Source organism: Ranitomeya imitator, chromosome 2 (assembly GCF_032444005.1).
Source record: "Ranitomeya imitator isolate aRanImi1 chromosome 2, aRanImi1.pri, whole genome shotgun sequence".
Lineage (NCBI taxonomy): Eukaryota > Metazoa > Chordata > Amphibia > Anura > Dendrobatidae > Ranitomeya > Ranitomeya imitator.
In genome coordinates this window covers 427,529,065-427,537,744 of record NC_091283.1, presented here as the reverse complement: position 1 = coordinate 427,537,744, position 8,680 = coordinate 427,529,065, and the positions used below count along the sequence as shown (strand labels likewise).

General features: G+C 53.9%; 1 long non-coding RNA gene across 1 annotated transcript; it reads left to right on the top strand.

Annotated features, from left to right (window-relative positions):
• LOC138664288 (uncharacterized) lies at positions 1 to 3,668 on the top strand. The gene is made up of 2 exons (XR_011318321.1): positions 1 to 103; positions 3,489 to 3,668. It is a non-coding gene; the product is annotated as an uncharacterized lncRNA (long non-coding RNA).
• Positions 3,669 to 8,680: the final 5,012 nt, after the last annotated feature.

Sequence of the window (8,680 nt, the reverse complement as noted above, 5' to 3'; positions counted from 1 at the left end):
CGGGGGCGTGCCCTATCGGGAGGGGGCGTATTCTGAGTTCACATCACCAAGGCGGCAAAGAAAGCAGCATACTGTATCTGTAGCTTGTGGACGGCACATGGAGGTTAGTGGTTCCAGGGAGAAAGAAATGCTACTTACTGCTCGCTATTAGAGGGGCCCCTGTGGTGGGCGACCTGCTGCAGGTTACTGTGGGGGACTCCTGTGGTGGGATTTTGGGGGGCACCTGCTGGTGCTGGCTGTTGTGGAGGTCCCCTGTGGTGGGATGCTGTGGGGGACCCCTGTGGTGAGATTTTGGGGGGCACCTGCTGCTGCTGGCTAGTGTAGGGGTCCCCTGTGGTGGGATGTTGTGGGGGACCCCTGTGGTGAGATTTTGGGGGGCACCTGCTGCTGGCTATTGTGGGGGACCCCTGTGGTAGGATTTTTTTTGGGGGGGATGCTGCTGGCTGTTGTGGGGGACCCCTTTTGGGATTTTGGGGGGCACCTGATGCTGGCTATTGTGGGGGACTGCTGTGGTGGGATTTTGGGGGGCACGTGCTGCTGGCAATTGTGGGGGAACCCTTGTGGTGGGATTTTGGTTGGGGGCTGCTTCTGGCTGTTGTGGGGGACCCCCGTGGTGGGATTTTGGGGGGTCACCTGCTGCTGACTGTTGTGGAGGACCCCTGTGGTGGGATTTTGGGGGGCACCTGCTGCTGGCTATTGTGGGGGACTCCTGTGGTGGGATTTTGGTGGGGGGCTGCTGCTGGCTGTTGTGGGGGATCCCTTTTGGGATTTTGGGGGGGCACCTGATGCTGGCTATTGTGGGGGACCCCCGTGGTGGGATTTAGGGGGGCACCTGTTGATGGCTATTGTAAGATTTTTTTGGGGGGCACCTGATGCAGGCTATTGTGGGGGACCCCTGTGGTGGGATTTGGGGGGGCACCTGATGCTGGCTACTGTGGGGGACCCCTGTGGTGGGATTTTGGTGGGGGGCTGCTGGCTGTTGTGGGGGACCCCTTTTTGGGATTTTGGGGGGCACCTGATGCTGGCTATTGTGGGGGACCGCTGTGGTGGGATTTTGGGGTGCACCTACTGCTGCCTGCTGTTGTGGGGGACCCCTGTGGTGGGATTTGGGGGTGGGGGCACCTACTGCTGCTGGCTGTTGTGGGGGGATCCCTGTGGTGGGATTTTGGGGGGGCACCTACTGCTGCTGGCTGTTGTGGGGGATCCCTTTTGGGATTTTGGGGGGGCACCTGATGCTGGCAATTGTGGGGGACCCCCGTGGTGGGATTTAGGGGGGCACCTGCTGATGGCTATTGTAAGATTTTTTTGGGGGGCACCTGATGCAGGCTATTGTGGGGGACCCCTGTGGTGGGATTTTGGGGGGCACCTGATGCTGGCTATTGTGGGGGACCGCTGTGGTGGGATTTTGGGGTGCACCTACTGCTGCCTGCTGTTGTGGGGGACCCCTGTGGTGGGATTTTTTTTGGGGGGGCACCTACTGCTGCTGGCTGTTGTGGGGGACCCCTGTGGTGGGATTTTGGGGGGCACCTGAAGCTGGCTACTGTGGGGGACCCCTGTGGGATTTTGGGGGGCACCTGATGCTGGCTACTGTGGGGGACCACAGTGGGATTTTGGAAGGCACCTGATGCTGGCTATTGTGGGGGACCGCAGTGGTTGGATTTTTGGGGGGCACATGATGCTGGCTATTGTGGGGACCCCTTTGGTGGGATTTGGGGGGGGCACCTGATGCTGGCTATTGTGGGGGTCCGCTGTGGTGGGATTTTTGGGGGGGCACCGGATGCTGGCTATTGTGGTGGACCCCTGTGGTGGGATTTTGGGGGGCACCTGCTGCTGGCTATTGTAGGGGACCCCTGTGGTGGAATTTTGGGGTGCACGTGCTGCTGGCAATTGTGGGGTGAACCCCTGTGGTGGGATTTTGGTGGGGGGCTGATGCTGGCTGTTGTGGGGAACCCCTTGGGATTTTGGGGGGGCACCTGATGCTGGCTATTTTGGGGGGGCACCTGATGCAGGCTATTGTGGGGGACCCCTGTGGTGGGATTTGGGGGGGCACCTGATGCAGGCTATTGTGGGGGACCCCTATGGTGGGATATGGGGGGGCACCTGATGCTTGCTATTGTGGGGAACCCCTGTGGTGGAATTTTGGGGGGCACGTGCTGCTGGCTATTGTGGGGGAACCCCTGTGGTGGGATTTTGGTGGGGGGCTGCTGCTGGCTGTTGTGGGGGACCCTTGTGGTGGGATTTGGGGGGGCACCGACTGCTGCTGGCTGTTGGGGGGACCCTTGTGGTGGGATTTGGGGGGGCATCGATTGCTGCTGGCTGTTGGGGGGGACCCCTGTGGAGGGATTTGGGGGGGAACCTGCTGCTGCTGGCAGTTGGGGGGGATCCCTGTGGTGGGGTTTGGAGGTGACCTGCTGCTTACGGGGTGGATCCCTTTTAGTGGGGGCGACCTGCTGCTGGCTATTGGGGGGACCCCTGTGGTGGGGTTTGAGGGTGACATGCTTGTGGTTCGGTTTGGGGGGGCGTGACCGGTCTATTGGGGGGGGACCCCTGTGGTGGGAGTGAGGGCCACCTGCTTGTGGTGGGATTTGAGGGCTATCTGCTTGTGGGATGTGGGGGGAGACCTGCTGCAGGCTTTTGGGGGACCCCTGTGGTGGGACGTGGGGAGGCGACCTGCTTGTGGCGGGACGTGGGGAGGCGACCTGCTTGTGGTGGGGAGGGGGGACCCCTTGGTGGGATTTGGGGGCGACCTACTGCTTACTGGGGGACCACCTTTATTGGGGGGCAACCTGCTTATGGGTTGGGTTTGGGGGGGGCTGATGAGGGCTTAGGCTGGGTGGAGTGGATGTCCGATAAGGGTTTAGGCTGGGTGAGGGGGTAGACGTCCGATGGGGGCTTTGTGCTGGGTGGGGGGGTTTGGCCGTCCGGTTGGGGTTTGGCCGTCCGGTGGGGGTTTATTCTTGGGTGGGCGTGGTGTACGATGGGAGTAATGCTTGGAGGAGGGGTGGACGTCCGATGGGGGTTTATGCTGGGGGGTTAAGCTGGGGTGGCATCCGATGGGGGGGGGTGTCTGATGGGATTTATGGTTGGGGGCAGGGGGCGTCATATGGGGATTTACGCTTGTGGCAGGGAATGTCTGGTGGGCTTTGGGTTTATCCTGTGGGGTCTGCTGGTTAATGTGAGGTGGAGGTTTCTGACTGGGGGAGCGAGGTTATGCTGTGTGGCCTTCTGGTTGATGTGGGGGGGGGGGGGCGCTAATGCTTCATTGGGGTACACAAAAAAAATGGGTGTATGCTGCTTATGCTATGCAAAAAACAAATTTTAGGTATTTCCTGTAGAGGAGGGTACACCACCAACTGGCACGAAGCTAATCCGTTTTATCTTAATGTCATTAGGAAGACATGGGTCTGGACCGCCCAGCCCAGTTTAGGCCTTAGGTTTTGGTTTTTTTTATTAACGATTTTTCTTTTTCTTTTCTCTTTTTTTCCCAGATATGGCTTTTGAGGGCGACAGTGGAATTGTCACTCTAATCTCCCACCTAGAATTGTCACTACCGTATCATCTGTGGTCTACGAGGCAAGGCCCTAACACATCAAAAGTGTTTGGGGTTCCCTGGAGGACCGTTCATGCCACGAATCCCCCTACCCTCTCGCCTCTCTGCGTCCAGGTTATTCCATGCCCATCTTCATCATCGGTCTGCGAAAAAGGATTTGTGATCTTAAGGACCGGTATATTATTATTATTATTTATTGTTATAGCGCCATTTATTCCATGGCGCTTTACATGTGAGGAGGGGTATACATAATAAAAACAAGTACAATAATCTTAAACAATACAAGTCATAACTGGTACAGGCGGAGTGAGGACCCTGCCCGCGAAGGCTCACAATCTACAAGGGATGGGTGAGAATACAGTAGGTGAGGACAGAGCTGGTCGTGCAGCGGTTTGGTCGATCGGTGGTTACTGCAGGTTGTAGGCTTGTCGGAAGAGATGGATCTTCAGGTTCTTTTTGAAGGTTTCGATGGTAGGCGAGAGTCTGATGTGTTGTGGTAGAGGGTTCCAGAGTAGGGGTGATACGCGAGAGAAATCTTGTATACGATTGTGGAAAGAGGGGAGTAGAGTAGGAGATCTTGTGAGGATCGGAGGTTGCGTGTAGGTAAGTAGCGGGAGACAAGGTCACAGATGTATGGAGGAGACAGGTTGTGGATGGCTTTGTACGTCATGGTTAGGGTTTTGTACTGGAGTCTCTGGGCAATGGGGAGCCAGTGAAGGGATTGACAGAGGGGAGAGGCCGGGGAATAGCGGGGGGACAGGTGGATTAGTCGGGCAGCAGCGTTTAGAATAAATTGGAGGGGTGCGAGAGTGTTAGAGGGGAGGCCACAGAGCAGGAGGTTGCAGTAGTCAAGGCGAGAGATGATGAGGGCATGGACTAGGGTTTTTGCAGATTCATGGTTGAGGAATGAACGGATTCGTGAAATATTTTTGAGTTGAAGTCGGCAGGAAGTGGAAAGGGCTTGGATATGTGGTTTGAAGGAGAGATCAGCGTCAAGGATTACCCCGAGGCAGCGAGCTTGTGGGACTGGGGAGAGTGGGCAGCCATTTACTGTAATGGATAGGTTCGTTGGGGGGATCGCGTGAGATGGGGGAAAGATGATGAATTCTGTTTTGTCCATGTTAAGTTTCAGAAATCTAGCGGAGAAGAAGGGTGAAATAGTGGACAGACATTGAGGGATTCTGGTTAGAAGGGAGGTGATATCTGGTCCAGAGATGTAGATCTGTGTGTCATCAGCATAGAGGTGATACTGAAAGCCGTGAGATTCTATGAGCTGTCCCAGGCCAAAGGTGGAAATGGAGAAGAGCAGGGGCGCGAGGACTGAACCTTGTGGGACTCCGACAGATAGAGGGCGAGGTGAGGAGGTGGTGTGTGAATGGGAGATGCTGAATGTCCGGTCAGTTAGGTATGATGAGATCCAGGATAGGGCCAAGTCTGTGATGCCAAGGGATGAGAGGGTCTGTAATAATAGGTAATGGTCCACTGTGTCAAAGGCAGCCGACAGGTCAAGGAGGAGGAGGACAGAGTAGTGTCGCTTGCTCTTGGCGGTTAAGAGGTCATTGGTGACTTTAGTTAGGGCAGTTTCAGTGGAATGGTGTGACCGGAAGCCAGATTGTAGGCGGTCGAAAAGGGAGCAAGAAGAGAGATGGGAGGACAGTTCAAGGTAAACGTGTTCTTCCAGTAGTTTGGAGGCATAGGGGAGAAGTGATATAGGGCGATAGCTAGATACAGAGGATGGGTCAAGAGAAGGCTTTTTGAGGATAGGTGTGAATGATGAAGGCATGTTTAAAGCTTGAGGGGAAAACACCAGTTGTTAGTGATAGGTTGAAGAGATGGGTTAGGGTTGGGATGAAGACTGTGGTGAGGTTTGGGATGAGGTGGGATGGGAGCGGGTCAAGTGCACAGGTGGTGAGATGCGATCTTGAGAGTAGAGTGGAGAGTTGATCTTCTGCAATGGTGGAGAAGTTGGTTTTGGAGGTGGAGGGCTTGGAAGTTGGGAGGAAGGGCTCTGGGGGTTGTTGACCAAAACTGTCTCTAATGCTATCAATCTTCTGCTTGAAAAATGAGGCAAAGTCTTCAGCGGAGATAAGTGGGGAGGGAGGAGGTGCTGGGGGACGGAGGAGAGAATTGAAGGTGTTAAATAACTGTTTAGGGTTGTGAGACAGGGAGGAGATGAGAAGTAGGTTTGTTTAGCTGTGGTGAGTGTGGTCTTGAAAGTAGTGAGAGACTGTTTGAATGCGATGAAGTGCTCGTTAGAGTGGGATCTTTTCCGTCTGCGCTCAGCAGCCCTGGAAGCTCGCCTCAGTTCTTTGGTCAGGCTGGTGTGCCAGGGCTGTCTGTTGATTTTGCGAGCTTTGGTATGTGTAAGTGGGGCAGCAGATTCCAAAGCTACAGCTATTGTGGTGTTATATAGAGCGGCAGCATCATCTGCATTGTGTAGGGAACTTATGTCTGTGAGAGGGAGGAGGGACTCAGAGAATGAATGTAGGTCAAGATGTTTAAGATTTCTGCGAGGGTGTGAAAGTTTGTGGGGTGGGGATTGTAGACATGGAGTGGAGACAGATGAGAATGTGAGAAGGTTGTGGTCAGAGAGTGGAAGAGGTGAGTTAGAGAGGTTAGATAGAGAGCAGAGGCGGGTGAAGATGAGGTCCAGTGTGTGACCGTCTTTGTGAGTGGCTGCAGAAGACCATTGAGTGAGGCCGAAGGAGGAAGTGAGAGTTAGAAGTTTAGTGGCAGCTGAGAGGGAAGTGTCAATGGGTATGTTGAAGTCGCCCATGATGATAGTGGGGATGTCCGCAGAAAGGAAATGAAGTAGCCAGGTGGTGAAGTGGTCAAAGAATGTGGTGGCTGGCCCTGGGGGGCGGTAAATGACAGCCAGTTGGAAGTTGGAGGGGGAGTAGATGCGCTCAGAGTGCACCTCAAAGGAAGGGAGGGTAACAGAGGGTGGCAGTGGGATTGGGGTGAAGGAGCAGTTATCTGACAGGAGAAAACCAACTCCTCCGCCATGTTTGCTGCTGGGGCGGGGTGTGTGGGAAAGGTGGAAGCCACCGTAAGAGAGTGCAGCAGGGGAGGCTTTGTCAGAAGGGGTGAGCCAGGTTTCGGTGATGGCAAGGAAGGAAAGTTTGGTAGTAACAAAAAGATCATGGATGTAGGAAAGCTTGTTGCAGACAGAGCGAATGTTCCACAGAGCTCCTGTTAGTAGGACTGGGGAGGCGGGGGCTGGGCGAATGGGCATAAGGTTAGAGAGGTTACGGAAGTTTGTGATAGAGCGTGGATGGGAGGTAGAAATTATTGTGGGAATATGGTGAGGAGGACCAGGATTTGGAGAGATCTCACCAGCAGTGAGAAGGAGCAGAGAAAGTGTTAGCAGGTGGGAGCAGGAGAGGGCATGAGGGGGCTGTCTGTGCTTGGAGACAGAAGATTGTATGTTAAGGAACAGTACTGTGGAGGAGGTGAGGTGGATGGGGAGGATTGAAGAGGAGATGAACAGTTCCTTACTTGGTGTAGGGATCAGGGGAGTTAGCAGAAAGTGAAGGATTATAGGGGTGAAAGTGAAAACAAACAGAAACATTGTTTATAGTGACTGGCCAGTTACCTTCAGTTCCAATTCAGGTTTTAATTCTACTGTAATCCACCCTTTTAAGGACACACTTCTAAGGGATCACACAGCAGACTAAAGTCATTGCAGACTTTTGCTATGCAATATATGGAAAACTAAGTGCGTTCAGGTGTGAAGCAGAGAGGAGTGGTCTCTGCTCATCTTGGTCAGAGAATTAAGAGTGGACCAGATGCATACAATCAGGCCTGAGTAAACAAGGTCATAAATAACACTAGGGTAGAGCTGGGGTTAGCTGAAAAGCATACCGTGTGGAAGCTAGGAGCAGAGGGAAATCTATGTGCAAAGCTGGGTGATGTACTATGTGCACTTCATAGACAGACAAAGCAGGAGAGCAGGCTGGAGAGCTGGGTGGATAAACATACGAGGCAGTGAGGGGGCTACTTTAAAGGGCCACTGTCACCCCCTCCAGCCGTTATAAACTAAAAGAGCCACCTTGTGCAGCAGTAATGCTGCATTCTAACAAGGTGGCTCTTTTAGTTTTTGTTTCTGTTATTGCCACAATAAATGTATTTATAATTCTGCTGAAATACCTGTCTTTGTACCTGTAGGCGGGACTGAAGCCTCCTCTTAGAAGCGCCCAACTGCCGTCAGTCATCTGTTGGGTTGATTTTCGCCGCCCCCTCAACGCTCTGCTCTTCTGCCTTGTGCAGGCGCATAGAGCATTATCTGTCCGAGCGCTGGTGCCGAGTTCCTTTCTGCGCCTGTGCGGTCAGTGCGGCCAGCCTGTTACTGAATCCCCGCCCCGCACTGTGTTATGCAGTATGCACAGTGCGGGGCTGGGATTCCTGGGCATGCGCACTGCGCTTGTCAGACGCTCCACAGGTTCCTCGCCTTCCAGCGTTGTTCTGTGCGGCTGTTCCAAACGCCGGCAAGGATACCTGTATATTCCGGCAACGCTGAAAGGGGGGGACCTGGGGAGCGTCTGAGAAGTGCAGTGCGCATGCCCAGGAATCCCAGCCCGCACTGTGCATAATGCATAACACAGTGCGGGGCGGGGATTTCAGTAACATGGTGGCCGCACTGCCCGCAGAGGCGCAGAACGGAACCCGGCACCAGCGCTAGGACGGCAAATGCTCTATGCGCCTGCGCAAGGCAGAAGAGCAGAGCGCAGACGCCGGAATTCACACAATAACAGCGCTGAGGGGGCGGCGAAAATCTACACAAGAGATGACTGACGGCAGTTGGGCGCTTCTAAGAGGAGGCTTCAGACCCGCCTCCATGGACAAAGACAGGTATTTCAGCAGAATTATAAATACATTTATTGTGGGAATAACAGAAACAAAAACTAAAAGAGCCATCTTGTTAGAATGCAGCATTACTGCTGCACAAGGTGGCTCCTTTAGTTTATAACGGCTGGAGTGGCCCTTTAAAAAAAAAAAAAAAAAAACAGGACAAATATGTCCTAGTTTTCCCCTGAGCAATGTGGACGTCTCCTGAGGAAACCTTCCTATTCATGCAGCCTCCACGTTTTCCAGAGGCTCCTGTGACCCTGCTCTTAAAATATCCAGGCT